Source organism: Cebus imitator, unplaced genomic scaffold (assembly GCF_001604975.1).
Source record: "Cebus imitator isolate Cc_AM_T3 unplaced genomic scaffold, Cebus_imitator-1.0 Scaffold19, whole genome shotgun sequence".
NCBI classification, from domain to species: Eukaryota; Metazoa; Chordata; class Mammalia; order Primates; family Cebidae; genus Cebus; species Cebus imitator.
Genome location: NW_016107334.1, coordinates 8186624 through 8203832, shown reverse-complemented (window position 1 = coordinate 8203832; position 17209 = coordinate 8186624).

Genomic DNA, 17209 nt, shown 5'->3' with positions numbered 1-17209 from the left:
ATGGACTAATATACCATCCATGCACAGGTGAGACTTGTCTTTTAACTTGTCTATATCTTCTTCTAACTGGATCCCCTTTCTAATCTGTGACCCGAGTTGAAGGCTGACATTGGTGCACAGTCCTATTGGGAGTAATAAGGGAGGAGGTCATTCATTATGTCTGTCATCCTTTTTTTGCTCTGTGAGCTCCTCAACCACTCAGTGCCACAGGCATTGATGACTCCAGTAGAAGCCAAGTGACTGCCAATCCTTCAAATGGATTTTGGGGTAGAATCCCCAGTGCCACTGGGTCTGTAATGGCTTCTTTTGGGTTTCCTAGGTCAAAAGTAGGCTTTTCAGGAGAGACTTCTCTGTACATTTGAGTTCTCCAGGAAACATCAGTAGAATATGTCTATATGTGTATATATATATATACACACATATGCACACACATATATATACACATATATATATATACCTATAGATTTAGCAATGTAGGAAGAGATTTACTGTGGTGGACTGGCTGATTACATCATTATGGAGGTTGGGAAGTCTTACGATCTGCTGTCTGCAAGCTGGAGACCCAGGAAAGCTGGTGGTGTGGTTCCAGTCCAAACTCAGAAGCCTGAGTTGAGAGGCTGATGGCGTAAGCCAAAGTCCAAGTCTGAAGGTCTGAGAGCCAATGTCCAAAGTTGTGAGAAGATGAAAGTCCCCTGGCTCAAGGAGAGAAAGAAAATTTGCCCTTTCTCTGCCTTTTTCTTCTATTTGAGTCCCCAAAGGACTGGGTGATGACCTTCCACCCTTGGGAAGGTGATTGTCATTACTCAGTCTACTGATTCAAATGCCAATCTCTTCCAGAAATTGGAAGAGGTCTCTTCACCCGCACAGGCATACCCCAAAATAAGGTTTTACTGACTATCTGGGCATCTCTTAGCCCAGTTAAGCTGACACATGAAATTAACCATCACTGCTACCATATGCACTGATGATAGGAATCTGGTGAAGCAAACAGTCTCCGGAAAGAATGGCTGCCATCCCCAGGGCCAAACTCCTGCCTTTTCCATTCTAGTTGGGAACATTCTGACAGACCAGGAAACAGTATCGGGCTAGGATGGAGAGTTATAAGATGTCACAGACAGTCACTTGTCATGTGCATTTCATTAATTCACTCATTCATTCAACACACGCCTCGTGCGAACCTGTTCAGTGCTGGGCTCTCTGTTTTAGGCACTTGGGATCCAGCAGTGAATTTAGTAGACAAATGACTCTGCCCTTGCTGTGCCTGCATTCTAGCTGGAGGAGGCAGACAGTACACAATGCATGTAGTAAGCAAATCATATGGCAGGTTACAAGGTAACAGGTGTTATTCCAGAAATACAAAAAAAGGAAGCAGCTAGAAGGTGTGTATGTGTGTGTGGGGTGGGTGGGGGAATTGCAATTCTGATTGGTTTGATACGGGTGTGTCTCGTTGAAAGAGTAGCATTGGAACAAGGCTGTGGCAGAAGAATGCCTCCTGTAAGAAAAGCAAGGAGGCCAGAGCAGCCGAGTGCAGCGAGGGAGCAGAGCTGAGGCCTGAGATCCCAGAGCCCCGCTTACCCAGGGCTAGGGGGCCGATGTGCCACTCATTGCCCCATCTCTCCAAGTCTCTAATTCCTCAAATGTAAATACAGTGGATGACTTCCGTTGCTTCACAAGTGTTGGAGGATTCACTGTGAAAAGCTTTGAAGGTTGATTTTTATTTTATTTTTTTGAGACGAAGTCTTGCTCTTTCACCAGATTGGAGTGCAGTGGCACAATCTAGGCTCACTGCAACCTCTGCTTCCCGGGCTCAAGAAATTCTCCTGCTGCAGCCTCCTGAGTAGCTGGGATTACAGGCACCTACCACTAATTTTTTTATTTTTAGAAGAGATGGAATTTCACCATGTTGGCCAGGATGATCTTGATCTCTTGACCTTGTAATCCGCCCACCTCAGCCTCTCGAAGTGCTGGGATTATAGGCGTGAGCCACCGTGCCAGGCTGATTTTTATTTTTATGTGTGGGGCCGCCCTAGGAAAAACAATCTCAGTCACATTCTTATTCCTCCTAGACAGCTAGACAGGATGACCATAATGAAGCCTCCCCCAGCCACTCTGCCTGCAGGCATGTCCTACTCTCTGTTTCTTCTGCACCCACATGCGTTGGCTTTCCCTGCAGGGATGGCTGCCAGGAGGCCAGCTTCCCAGCCCCCACTGGCTTCATGGGCATTTGACCTCTGCCGTCACACAGGGACCCAGGCTCACAAGAGCCCCGTGCATGGTTAAATCTTCTGCCATTGCCATCTTAAAATACTCCATGATTTTATCTTCATGCTTGTGATGAAGTCCAATGGGGCAATGCAGCGTGGACCTGGGCAGAGGAGATACACATGGTGTGTGTGTTTGCTGCTATTCCTTGCCTAATGAACATAGAATTCTGGTGCTCCCATGATGGTGGGAGTTCAGAAAGACTTGAAGTGAGAACAAGATTACTCGAAGTGAGTACAAGTGTTACATCTATGAGTAAGTATAGGTCTGATGGGCCATGCTTTCCATTCAAACTAGAACTTGACTAAAACATGGAAAGAAGGAAATGACATTCTAAGAGACAGCAGCAGTCAGGGAAGCCTCTCATATCCTTTCTCATTCCTGTTGCTTCTCTGTGTTAGTCAATCACTTATGCCAGCAGTTATGACATAGGAGGAAAGGGAACTAGCTTTTCTTTTAGGTCTTTTCTTTTTTCGTCTTGAGATGGGGTCTTGGTCTGTCACCCAGGCTGGAGTGCAGTGGCATGATCTTGGCTCACTGCAACCTCTGCTTCCTGGGCTCAAGTAATCTTGCCACCTCAGCTTCCCAAGTAGCTGGGACTACAGGTGCACACAAGCACACTCAGATACTTTTTTTTTCTTTTATTTTTTTGTAGAGATGGGATTTCACCCTGTTGCTCATTCTGGTCCTCAGCTCCTGGGCTCAAGTGGTCCATCTGCCTTGGCTTCCTAAGGTGCTAGGATTACAGTCTTGAGCCACTGCGTCTAGCCTTCAGTCCTTTCTTAATCCTCAGTAAGTCGAAGGCAGAGGGTGCTGGTAGAATGTATGCATATTCAGAAATGAAATAAAAACAGTGGAGCTAGTTTTATGCAGCATTTCCAGTAAGGGATTGGTTGAAAGGTCAGGGTGATTGTGTCATTGCAGTGCCTCTGAATGCAATCATCTATACTGGTTAACAAAACCCCTCAAACCTATTTATGTAACAGGAATAGTGGAAGATTATTACTCTCTGCAAGTTATGAAATACAAATTCTATAATTTCTGTGATTCTGCCTATGAGCTAAATGCTTCCATTTGTATTGTAAGATAGGCATTGCACAGTAATGGTAAGATTCATGCTATCAATTTATGTTTATTTTTTCCAAACTTAGCACATATTAAATAGCAAATAATAGCACTGCAAGTCAACAGAGAGACAGCAGAAGAAAGGAAATGTCTTTATACTTCAGTACGTTTACTGGCACCTTCTTTCCTCCTGTTTGGATAAGGGGCTCAGGATTTTCAAATTGCAGGGGGCCCTGTGCATTCTGTAACTGGCTCTGGCCAGCTCAACTGGTGCCCAGCAAACACTGTCTCCTGCTGACTCCACTCCAAGTCCCAACTAGAGCCAACAGTGCCGAGAATGAGCTGTCCCCATGAACTCGACCCTGGTCCCAAAGAGCTTCTGCTGTGATTCCCATCACTTTTATTTTCAATGAATTAAGGCAAAAATTTCAGGCTCTGGGGTTAATGTTGTGCTCTTTCTCCTTAAGAGGGAATAATAAGTTATTTAATTGTCTCTAGGCCAGAGAGCATCATAAGGCACATACATTTTAAAAAATAAAATTTTACATAACCCCAATACATAACAAAAAGAGGAAAAAAAAAAAAAAAAACCCATAGATTTTCTCTGAACTGTGTAAACCCTTTTGGAAATTTCCGTGACAGAAGGTTTAGAACATTCTCTAATGGTGATTAGAATACAGCAAAAAGGTCACATCTGTATCTTATTACCTTATAGAGATTTCTCAGGGACTTTTCCCCAAAAGTGTGCTACAGCCCATGCTTTCAATAGTAAGGGTAGATAAAAGATGTTAACTTTGGATGCTTCTTTTAGAAAAAAAAAAAAAAAAATCCTTCCCTTTTAACACTAGAGGTCACTCTGCAACCGCAAATGCTAAATAAGCACCCTAGGGCTCCAGAAGGTCAGCACAGCTAATCTGTATAAATTGCTGAACCATAAGCCAAATTTGTACCTAATTACGGGTTGCTTTGATGCAGCCTCGCTTCTATTAAAAGTTTCCCTCTTTCCTGCAGAATTGTGGATGTTGTGACTTACATGTTTCTACTGAGCCCTAATATTTCTCAGCTAAGCAGGGACGTTTCAGGCACTGTAACCAAGAACACATATCTCTCTACATTCCAGATTTTTGATGTTCATTATCCAGATGGAAAAGAGCATCTGCCACTTGGGTATCAAATTGTGATAACTTGGTCTTTATTTCTTTATGAGACTGAGGTAGAGACAGATTTAACACAACCCTGCATGTGGGCGTGCAAAGATCACAGGCACAGCAAGTTGTGCAGGAACAATTGACAAATATTTCCAGAGGTTCTCTTTCCTGTTTTTGGAGATAAATAGGATTGACTCTGCATCCAGTGTCTGGAAATAGGATTATTTGCATCTATTGGGGATCGGAACCCACAAATGGCTTATCAATCGAAAATTAAAATCCTTGTGCAGCATCCCTAGAAGACTTCAATTTCCTTTGGTTAGTTACCCTTTCACCGTAACTAATGTTATTTCTGATTTGGATTCCTGAGGCTTTGGATATTCTATCTATGCAGTAACTTCACATATAATTGCATGAAAAAAATTTGTGCTTTATTTCTTTACTAGCTACTAATCTTTGATGTTTTTTTCTGTGATAAATGGGAGTTATGAGGGATCTTCATGGTCTCCTCATTTAGGGAGAGTGGAATTCCTGTGCTGGGCAGGTATAAAAGACCTGAACACTAAACAATGAAAAATATTGGGAATAGCGGAGGCTTGACACTCTCTACAATATCTTCCTGAGGCATGGATGGGCATTTTGCAGCAGCGGCAGGGGATACACAGGAAAAGCAAAGCTCTCTTATTTGGAGGGCAGGCTCAGCTCACATGCTAGGAGTGTCTTGACTCTGATAGCCTCAGCTGGGGTAGAGGGCAGCTTCCCTGGTGTTCTGCTTTGCCCCCAGCACTTGCAGTAGATGGAGAGCTGGTGTGGATAAAGTGGAGCTGCTGTGTTGCTCCTGGGTCCAATTCAATTCTTCACATAGGGTGTGGCCATGCTTAGGAAGACTTTAGCCTTGGACCAGCCAGACCCCTCCCTCTGTGTATTATAGCATATCACATAGTCATCCTGATCTCCTCTGTGTTGGATTTTCTGTGTGTATTCTGCTTAGACTTAGAGCACTCAAGGTGGTTGAGCTTATTACTCTCTGTAAGGAGATAACAAAAATACGCTATGGTCACTTATCTCGGCACCTAACCTGTCCACCAACCATCGATTTCCCATCTCAGTTCACAAGGTGCTGAATGGAGCCAATCAATTTAACAGCACTGATGCAACTCAAGCATTCTCATAATCTATATGATCAGCGGGCTTCCTTCCTGATGTCCTCATCTGACCTGGTCACGGTGGCTTCTTGATCAGAGAAATTAAAGGAGGGATTGGGAGGTCTTTATAATGGGAGTATGTCAGCTTTAGTGCAGCCACTCAGGGGGCATGGGCGTTCATCATGCCCATAGCCCTGCTGCTAATGCTTTTAGTAATGTACATGCTTGGATTTAAATTAGAAGCCCCAATTAGTCTCCTGTTTTCCAGCAGCCTGCAAAAACACCATTTAGGGAGGAACTGTTTAGAAAGCAGGTTTTCGCTTAATAAACAGTGATCAATCGAATTGATTAACCATGAACACATTCCCACAGAGTCTGTGGGTGGCGCTTGTTGATAATTGCGGTTCATGAGTACAAGACCATTAAGTGGCTGCTCAGAGACGATTTCCCAGCTCTTTCACCTAAGAGAACTGGGGGGCGCGGGCCGGGGGTGCCAGCAACTGTTGACAGCATTTTTTGGGTTGGGGCTGTGCCTGAGCCAGCCTCTGCCCCCAGCAGGTCTTTGCAGTCTCTCTATCAATTGTGGCCATTGAGTACACACTGGCAGACATTTCTGTAAACCTCGCATCTGTTTTTTTTTTTTTTTTTTTTTTAACTAATTCACGCGGTAATTAGGTGTTCTCACGCTGGCTTTGTGGCTTTACATAAACGGTAAGTGTTTGGAGCTGCCCGTGCATTAGAATTAGTGCTGTGTTCTCTGCAAGGCTTATTACCACCGAGGCTCTCTCTGCTTGCTAGAACTGCAGCTAGAAAACGGGGAGGAGAGCTTCCTGGCAGCATGAGCAAACTAGCAGCCCCGGAAGGGCGATGAGAAAGATGTAAGTGAAGGCGGGTTCCCCGGGAGAGCCTCCCTGCCCCTCTCCGCCCGGTGTCGGTGTTGGCGCGCGCCTGGAGCTGCGCTTGATGAACGCAGCCCAGGGGCAGCGAGCAGAGCAACGCCGGACGGGCTGCCTGGGGTCCGGGCCCAGCTCCCAGCCCAGGGGACGGGCTGTCCTTTGTGGGTCAGAGGGGAGAAGACGCCTGCCATTTGGAACCCCTGCTGATGCTCCAGCTCATTCTGGGCAGATTTCTGAGCCTCTCTCGGCGTAGTTTACCTAATTACCAACAGTACAGAATGGCGACGCAATGTGTTTTATTATGTAGGGTTAGAAGAAACCCTTTACGCCCTGGGTGCTGGCTCTGGGTAAATGGGAAGCCGCCAGAGGGCTGGGTGACTTCACAGGTTCCTTGACCAAGGACTCCTCGGGGCCAGATGATCTCTTTCGCCCTCTAGCGATGAACACACCTATTCTCCGTGGACACCAATCTGGTGGTCCAGGATCTTCATTGTGAGTTGATAGCCTGGCCCCAAACCTAGAGGTTTTCCTTGCGCTGAGGAAGGGACCCACCCTCAGGCCGTGGTGTTTTTCACAATCGCCCCAGGAGAGTCTAACGTGTAATCAGGCTGGGGAACTTCTGCTAGAAACCAAGGCAAGACAGAGCCACATGTGGTAGGTAGTAAACCATATATGCTTTGAAATATGTTTATTACTTATGTGTTTATTATTATTATTTTTAACATAACACTAACCTACGGATATTTTTATTTGAGACAGAGTCTCGCTCTGTTGCCTAGGCTGGAGTCCAGTGGCGCAATCTCAGCTAACTACAATGTCTGCCTCCCAGGTTCAAGCAATTCTGTCTCAGCCTCCCAAGTAGCTGGGACTACAGGCGCATGCTACCACACCCGGCTAATTTTTGTATATTTAGTAGAGACAGGGTTTCACCATATTGGTCAGGATGATCTCGAACTCCTGACCTCAGGTCACCTGCCCACCTCAGCCTCCCAAAGTGCTGGGATTACAGGCGTCAGCCACTGCACCCGGCCCTTACCTATGGGTAGTTGTAATTTGGAAATTTCCAATCTTCCGGGAAGACCCTGCAGATTGCCTGGGCTAACAGCAATTCCAAGCCCTCCTCTCTACACCTCTGCTAGAGACTGAAGAAACTAAATCAGTACCTGATTTCTTAGTCTTTCTTAATGCATGGGTGGCCATGTGACACAATGCTAGTCAATATGATGTAAGTAAGGAAAAGTCCACTCTGGGGTGTTTCTGGAAAGGCCATATTCATACTTTTTTTTCCTATTAAAAAATAACTGTAGAAGATCACCACCCACCTCTCTCTTCTTGCTTTGGATGTAGATGTGATACCTGGAACTCATGCAGCTATCTTGCAACAATGAGGATGAGGCTAAGAGAATAAGAGAGATCCTGGCTCAGACAGTGTAAGCCCACCCCAGAAGCAACTTGCCTCCAGACTTTTTATTAGGGGGAAAATAAATCCATAAACGTTTAAGCCACTGGTAGTTTATGTGTTACTTGTACTCAAAAAATTCAGAACAAATATACTTTCAGATGAAACATCATGATGAATGCTGCCTAGAAGAGAGATGAAAAGAAAAAGCTTTTTGAAGTGCACATAATGGGCTGGGCCCTGGGCTTTCACCTGCATTATTTCATGCAGTACCAAAGACTGGTGTCATGATTACCATTTTCATTTGTTGAGAAAACTGAGGTTGAATAATTTTCCTATTATCAAACAACATTTTTAGTATGAAGGACCAGTTATGAAATGCAAGAGTCCAATTTCCAGTGAGTTTTCTCTCTCTCCAGAGCCTATGGCTTTCCTTGGGATGTTATCCCCCTACTACCTCTTGCTTGCCAGAAAGAGATGCTACAGTCAAGCCTGGCTAAGGAAGCTAGTGAGGGCAGCCAGTCCACCTCTGCTGGAAGCAGGGACACAGGGGTGACTGCAGTGCCATCAGGCAGAATATAGCATGTCTAACACTCAGAGCCTCGAACTGCCTCCTCACCCCTGCAGCATGCAGAACAACGATGGTGGCCCTGGGAGGACTCAGCTGGCCAGGACCTGGAGCCAGTCTCTTACGTCAGAGAGAGTTAGACAGACAGCTGTCCAGCATGGTAGAACCACACGCCAGAGTAGAGAACCTGGGAAGGGAAGGGAGAAAAGCTCCTAGCAACTTCTTAAGGGAATGTTGATTTTGTTTTTTGTTTTTGAGACGGAGTTTCGCTCTTGTTGCCAGGGCTGGAATGCAGTGGTGCAATCTTGGCTCACTTCAACTTCCGCCTCCCAGGTTCAAGAGATTGTCCTGCTTCACCCTCCCAAGTAGCTGGGATTACAGGTGTCTGCCTGTAATTTTGTAAAAAATTAGTCTGCCTGGCTAATTTTTTGTATTTTTAGTAGAGATGGGGTTTTACCATGTTGGTCAGACTAGTCTCGAACTCCTGACCTCAGGCGATCCACCTGCCTCAGCCTCCCAAAATACTGGGATTACAGATGTGAGCCACCATGCCTGGCTGGGAATGTTGACTTTGGATCATACAAAGACCGAAAATCTGGTAACGTGGGCTCAAAATGAAAAGCAGTGCCTCATCCAGGTCTGCAACAAGGGCAGAGAACTGTGTATTTCATGGAGGGCCTGGAGACCTGATACCAGAAACCTACTGGAGACGGCATGTTTGAATACCTGTATTGCGAAAATGCATGTGCTATAACAAGGGCGGACCCTCTTCATAGTTTGTGGGGTCAACCATTCTTCATCAGTCTTTTTATCTTCACACAGCATTGTGTTAAAGACCTTCCCCCTCCTCCAGCCACTGTTATATATGGCCAGGTGGACATGGGCCCTGGATGTCTCTAACATAGAAGACTGAGGTGCCCAGAGAGGGCCCACGTAATACCTCAGCCCCACAGTTAGCCATCCCTCTAGCTCTGCCAACAGGTGCGGCAGCATCCTCTCTCTGAGGTAGAGTTGCTGGCTTTTCTTAGCTCCCCATATCACCGATTTGCACCTTCCCCTACTGGATAGATCATTAAGAGAATTGGTTTACAAGGCTCTTGCTGAGCTGCTGGCTGTGGGAGAGGAAGTAAACAGACGTTAGATAGAGCTGTAACATATGATGTTATATCCAGTGCTTAATGAGGCCCGTAAAAACAGGAATGCAGGAGCAGCCACAGATAAATGAACATGCTTCTTGCAGAATTGAGAGTTGACTGTATTTTATTTGATTTAGTTCTAGAAATAGCAACTGTTGTATCAATTATGGCAAAGTAGTTCCAACTAATCTCTTCATTGAATTCATCTCATTGACCAAAATGGATTAAAAATTATTTGTTTCCATGATTATAAGTCGGTTTTCTGTAGAAAATACACAGAAGAATAAACTGGAGCATTGAAATGAACTGTAATCCCACCACCAATAAGAACTCATAACAATGGATTATGTTTGCAAATGCTAAGTAGTTGCGAGCCACTATCTAGAACCACTGTTCTGTTAGCATGCTAAATAAACCCTCTAGGAAGTAGGGAGAGTTAGCAGCTGCATGCTTAATATGGGGAAACTGAGGCACTGAGAAGTGGGAAGTTAAATAACTTCTCTAGTGTCACACACTTGGAGGTGGTGGAGTCAGGGTTCAACCCTGGCAGGTAGTTCTAAAACCTACATTTTTTTTTTTTTAAGGCGGAGTCTTGTTCTGTTGTCCACGCTGAAATGCAGTGGCGTGATCTTGGCTCACTGCAACCTTCACCTCCTGGGCTCAAATGATTCTCGTGCCTCAGCCTACCAAGTAGCTGGGACTACAGTTGTCCACCACCATGTCCGGCTAATTTTTGTATTATTAATGGAGATGGGGTTTCACCATGTTGGCCAGGCTGGTCTCAAACTCCTGACCTCAGTTGATCCACCTGTCTTGGCCTCCCAAGGTGTTGGGATTGCAGGTGTGAGCCTCCTGTGTATTTATCCAAGAAACTTCATTGCCTTTGGGGGAACCACTCTTAACGTGTTTTCTTTCTCTGAAAATTCATGCAAATATTGCATGTTTTTTATATGTATAGGTATAAATTGGAGATCATATTTTATGTGCTTGTTTGCAATCTGCTTTGTCATATAACTTTATATAATGTTATTATAAATAAGTATTTCATGACTGCATAGTGTACTTTCAGACAGAGGTATACTGGGATATTTTTAAAATCAGCCCCCTAACCTCAGGCATTTATGCTGTTTCCACATGTTGCTGGTTCATTTTATAACTAATGCTGAGATGAAAGCCAGTTTTATATATGCACTTTGGAGTGAATCCCTAATTATTTTATCTAAGTAAATTTCCATAAGTAACATTACTGGGCAAAAAAATATATAGTCAGTTTTAATGACCTCAATACTTTTATAGATTCTTACACAGATTTAGTTTGGCTAGGAGCTTTGACCATGATGATGAAATAAATGGACTGGTTTCAAATTTGTAGTTGTGATTACAGCTCTACCCTGAGTTATATGACAGAGATGCATTTGATGGGCTTGAAAACAAGTCAAATATGGCTCTAAGGAACACAAAGAAACACTGGGGTGGCTTGTCCTCCTTCCCTTCCTCATAGCGCCCTGTTAGACACCCTCACTTGTCTGTCTTCCCTGCCGGACTGTGAGTGGGAGGATGATCATGCATTGATCAGTGTCTTCCCTGAGCCAGGTGCCAGAAGGGAGGGCCCCTGTGCTCACCTGAATCTCAGAACTAGTGCAGAAATGGCTGCTCTGGAAGCCTTGGCAGGGTTGCTGAAGCAAACCTCTCCCTCTGGTCTGCCTTCCTCATACCCAGCCTTTAAAACTCTTCCCCACCTGCCTTCTCCAGGGATCGAAGTGGACACTTAGGCCAGGCAAGAGTCACAGTATATTCAATCCTTGGAAACATCTTAAAAGGTAGGTCTTGCATTATCATCTCATCCTACAGATGAGGAAGCTGAGGCACCAAGAAGTTAGTAACTTTTCTGGGACCACACTTCCAGTAAGTGGTAGACTTAGGATTTGAACCACATCTACTTCACTTCCAAAATCTTAGTTTTTCCACTGCACCTTGAGGCTTTTAGGAGATAGGTTTAGCAATTCAGGTTAGGGTTAGTTGTAGGCTTTGTACTTGTGATTCCTACTGAGTCTGCGTGGCCCAACATTTAGACAGCAGGAACTGGAGGTTCCGCTTTTACCTCTGGATTCAGGTGATAGACTTGGAGTCCCCCTGGAAAGGAGGAAACCCTCTGGTTGCAGGTACTGCCAGGTTGAGAGGAGTGTTTAGAATTATTGCCACTGAGCAGCCTTCACCCTGTTGCATCTGGTGGCAACAATCTCACTTGGCTTCTTTCAATTAAGAAAGAGACTTTTGTTGATACTGCTGTTTTTAGAAAAATGGCTACCACTGCACTGTCAATTATTTGAAATAAGGAATCCAAGGGCTCCCTTGTTTGATCATGTATTAGTTGGTTTTAATGCTGATGATAAAGACCTTCTCAAGACTGGGTAATCTATAAAGAAAAAGAGGTTTAATGGAGTCACAGTTCCATGTGACTGGAGAGGCCTCACAATCACAGTGGAAGGCAAAAGGCACGTCTTAAATGGCAGCAGGCAAGAGAGTGTGAGAGCCAAGCAAAAGTGGAAAGCCTTTATAGAATCATCAGATCTTGCCAGACTTATTCAACTACAATGAGAACAATATGGGGGAAACCACCCCCATGATTCAGTTATCTCCCACCTGCTCCCTCCCACCACATGTGGGAATTATGGGAGCTACCATTCAACATGAGATTTGGGTGGGGACACAGCGAAACCATATCAGATTATTTGTTCATTTGGCTGCTTTTGAGACCTTTCTACATATCGGGTCTTGCTCTGTGCACTGAGAATCCAGAGGGAACTAGGAGAGCCTTAAGGGTCTCCCAGTTTAGTGGGGAGACCAACTTAGACATGACTCACTGATATGTGAGGCAGAATAGGCTGTCGCTCCAGAAGTGAAATGCTTTGGACAGGAGACAGAGGGTGAGTTGATCTCTGCCAGATGCAGAGTGACTGTCAGAAAGCTCCTGGGAGAATCTTCTTTGAAAACCAAAAAGTAAGTTAGAAATTGTAAGCAGAAATATATTACTATAGATCAAGCTAAAGGAATGACCAAATCAGGCAAAACAATTTTTAGAAAGCAACGAATGGCAAGAAATTTCCACCCCAACTGAGCAACCTTAAAAAGTGGACTTATTTTAGTTTCTTTTTGGCTATAAGCTAAAAACGGGGGGAAAAGAGGTAAATGGGAAACAATAACAAAAATAATTGTGTTTTCTTTCTCTCTGCCAGAAACATTTGCAAAGCTTGACATAATTTGTACCGATATTTTCTTGTGAAGTACATTGGGATAACAGTTCTGAAAATAATTATGCTTTTAACAGTCCCAGTGCAGACTAGAAGCTGGGAAGCTATACAGGAATCAGAGAATGAGATTCTGAGCCTCTGAATTCTGATGGCCCCAAAAGACCCATAAGCTCCAACTCAGGTTCAGAAGAGCAGTGGCTTCGGCAGAGGCTGGGGGCAGAGGAGGAGAGGTGGGAGGCTGCTGACATGTGGCTCTGTGAGCTTAGCAGTGTTCTTGGAGGCTATGTTTTGTGTGAGAAGGAGTAAAAGCCCCTGGCAACCACCAGCCTGGATGTCCCTGGACCTGCCACCACCTATGTCTGATATCAGGAGCCCCAAAGTCCCAGGCCACAGCCACAGTGCTTTGGTCTTGCACAGAAAAATGGGAGAAGTTAAATGTAGCAGATGTTTTGTTCTTCTTCTTTTGCCTTCTATATTGCAGGGTGCTTTCTTTTCATCCATTAGTCTGTGTTGTGAAACAGGATGCTACCCCACAGTTGAGTGGAAGGACACTAAGTGACAGTTGTTCTGAGTGCAATGGCTATTGTTTGCATGGAGCCACACTATTTCACAAGAAAAATGCATGAAAGTGCTCCCAGCATAGAGATGTTAAAGGAGACCTTTTCGCTGTTGGGGTCTAGGACCGGGGAGAGCTGATGTGTGGGATTGTCTCCCTCAGAGAGTCCCGCAGCCATGCACCCACACAATGGACTGTCTGTGAGAGCTGCTTGGCTCTAGGGTCATTCATTTTCAAATTAAGCATTTACACCATAAGTTGTAATTTGATTTGTATCAAAAGGAGATGCTAGAATCTTTCAGATCAAAAAAGACTTTTTAAAATGCCAGCCATTTCATACTACCCACTCCATGAGATTGGACTCAATAACTCAAGCATTAAAGATTCCATGTCTGTTTTATGCTTGAATATTACAAATTTCTGTCTAAAATCACCTCCCTCATGTGACAACTTTCTACATCAATGAGAAACGCTGATTATTAAGCCAAGATCAAACTTGACATGGTGGTACCCCTACTTTTAAGGAAAGTTTATGAGACTTTTTGATTATAAGAAATAATGCTCCTTGTAGGCATTTTTAACAATGAAGGTATAGTAAATTTGTTTTATACCTCAAAAGCAGCCCAACCATTAATTCCACTTCTTTAAAACAAAACAAAACAAAACAGCATTGCTATGACTAACAATGTTTTTTATAGTAAATGAACTAGGTTGGATCAATGTTCATGGACTGACTCTAGTGTTTTTAAGTTATGTTTTTCTAAGACATTTGATACCTTGGTGTCATTAACATGTGGCAGGGTGGGAACAGGGGCAATGAAGACTTTTATAGCTATGGAGGGCCCTCCTGGCTGTGTCTCAGATGACATTACTGACTGTGAGTAGCAGGATCTTCTATCGTTAGCAAAATGCATCCATCTCTAGGGATGCACATCTCTGCCACTGCCCTGACTTACCACAGGGAGAAGTCAGGTCCTTTGGAAGTGACTGTCCCTTACCATCTAAAGTCTCCCTACCCCTGCTTTAGTGGTCTTAATATCACTTCCTTCTTCTTGAAATTTTCCATCCATTTGGTGGTGTCTGTGGCCCCCACTAGAGAATACACTCTATGTGGGCAGGTATTTACTCACTGTTGTGTCCCTCAGCACTTAGCACTAGAGAATACACTCTATGTGGGCAGATATTTACTCACTATTGTGTCCCCCAGCACTTAGCACAGAGGCCTGGCACTTAGCAGATGCTCAATTAAAAATTGTTGACCAAATGGTCTTGTGTTGCTTAATATTAATTGTTATAAGATGCAGTGATCCAGTCTTCAATGTGAAAGAACCAGGCTGCCATTGATGGCTGTGGTTGAGAATGTATCCCCTTTTGCCCTGAAGGTCAGCCTCCTGATGGGCATGGCCTCTGTCACATGGGGCTTTAGCACCATTCTAAACATGTTCTAGAGGAAAAGCAAGCAACTTTCTTACTAGGTGACCTTCCAGTTTATAGAACCCTAGGCCACTGGTTCTCTACTGGGTGCAATTTTGCCTCCAAGGGCAATTGATATTTTTGGGGTTGTTATTGCTGGGGAGGTGAATGCTGCTGACTTCTGTGGGGACAGAACAGCCCCCCACAACAAGGAACGATCAGGCTCAATATGTCAATAATGCTGGGAATGGAAAATCCTGCCCTAGGCATTCTCTCTCTTCAGGAGGAAAAACAAGGACAGCATAGGAAGGGAAGCAAAGAGAACTGACTTTAGTGATCACCTAGGCTTCTGGCTCTGTGTTAGATACTTCATAGATTATACCATGTAGTAGTCAGTCTTCACAATGAAACTTGATGTGGGTATTTTCATCCTCATCGTACAGATGACAAACTGAGGCTCAGAGAGGTTAAGTAACTTGCCCGGAGTCATCCAGGTAGTACCTTTAAACACAAATCTGCCTTATTTAAAATTCCACACTTTCTCTACTAGACTTCTTGAGTCTTGAAAGAAATAAGATGTTGGTAACTTCCTCAAGAAGTGTATTGGATGAGAAAGAATATCTTCAGGAAGGATATAATGGATCTTTTGCATTTTAACCCCTTCTTAATTTTGAATCTAAAAATTCAAAATTCAAGCAGGCTGAGGGTGAAGTGTCCTTTTGCATCACTTACAAATAGAAGATCTGCACTCTGTAAACAAACTGTAGGTTGGGCACAGAGAGCTCTTTAAGAGGAGCGAGCTTTCTAAGGCCATGATTATTAGTTTAAACATTGCAGGATCCCAGATGGCAGCCACATCGCCACATCATTGTTCCTTATTAGTGAGATGTGGAAAGTAATAATGTCCCTAGCATTCTGCATTCAGGAAGAGATAACCTGCTGGTCTTTGTCATCCATTAACGCCTTCCACACACATTCACAGAGCACTTGCACTGTGGCTGCTGCTGTCTCAGGGGACACTGGATAAGACACACCAGCCTGACAAAAGGTTTATTGTCTATTTAAGGATAGACCTACAAGGAAAAGTTTCCATGGCCTGTTTGAAGTGCTATAGGACAGATAAAGTGACAGGAGATTATAGGGGAGACAGTAAGAATCCTGGTTGAACAGAGATTCTTATTGTCCCTGGGGAACAAAGCTTGATCTGGGTTTTGAAGGATGAATAGAAGTCTCCAGAGAGACTTGTGACTAGAGAGTATGTAATTTTCAGAGAACCGTGACAGAGAGGCTTGTGCCTAGAGAGCATGGAATTTTCAGAGGACAGTGATAGGTAAACATGTGAGCCCCTACTGTGTGCCAGGCATTGGAAACAGTGGGGATTAAGAGACAAACAACTAAGTCAATATCAGAGCAAAACGAGTGCCATACAGAACAGGACAGGGTCATGTGACAGGAAAGTGAGGACTCACTGCAACCTTTACCTCCTGGGTTCAAGTGATTCTCCTGCCTCAGCCTCCTGAGTAGCTGGGACTACAGGCACGTGTCACCATGTCTGGCTAATTTTTTTGTATTTTTAAGTAGAGACGGGGTTTCACTATGTTGGCCACGCTGGTCTTGAACTCCTAACCTTATGATCTGCCCTCCTCAGCCTCCTAACATGCTGGGATTACAGGTGTGAGCCACCACGCCCAGCCCCTATTATTTTTAATGGTCACATAATAATCCATCAAGTGAGTGTACCACCGATTAATTTGAACATTCTCTCATTTTGAATACTTAGGTTATTTTCTTTTTTTTTGCCACTACTATTTTGTAAAATTATTATGCTGTATTGAACATTTTCCTGAATTTGAGATTATTTCCTCATGAAAGTTTCACAGTCAATATTTTTATTTTATTGATCTTAATCCATATTGCCAAATTGCTGCATGAGGGACCAGTACAAATAATTACCAAGCAAATGCGTGACTAGAGAGGTTTATGTTTTAATTCTAGATTTCTTGTTTTCTTTTGAGATGGAGTTTCACTCTTACCCAGGCTGGAGTGCAATGGCTCAATCTCAGCTCACTGCAACCTCCGCCTCCCAGGTTCAAGTGACTCTCCTCCTGAGTAGCTGGGATTACAGGCATGCGTCAACACACCTGGATAATTTTTGTATTTTTAGTAGAGATGGGGGTTTCACCATTGTTGGCCAGGCTTGTCTGGAACTCCTAACCTCAAGTGATCCACCCGCCTTGGCCTCTCAAAGTGATGGGATTACAGGTGTGAGCCACTGTGCCTGGCCTAATACTTGATTTCTTTATTGAATCACTCAGCTACATGAAAGAGGCCCTTGGCTATGACCAGCAAGAAAAGCACCAATGCCAGACT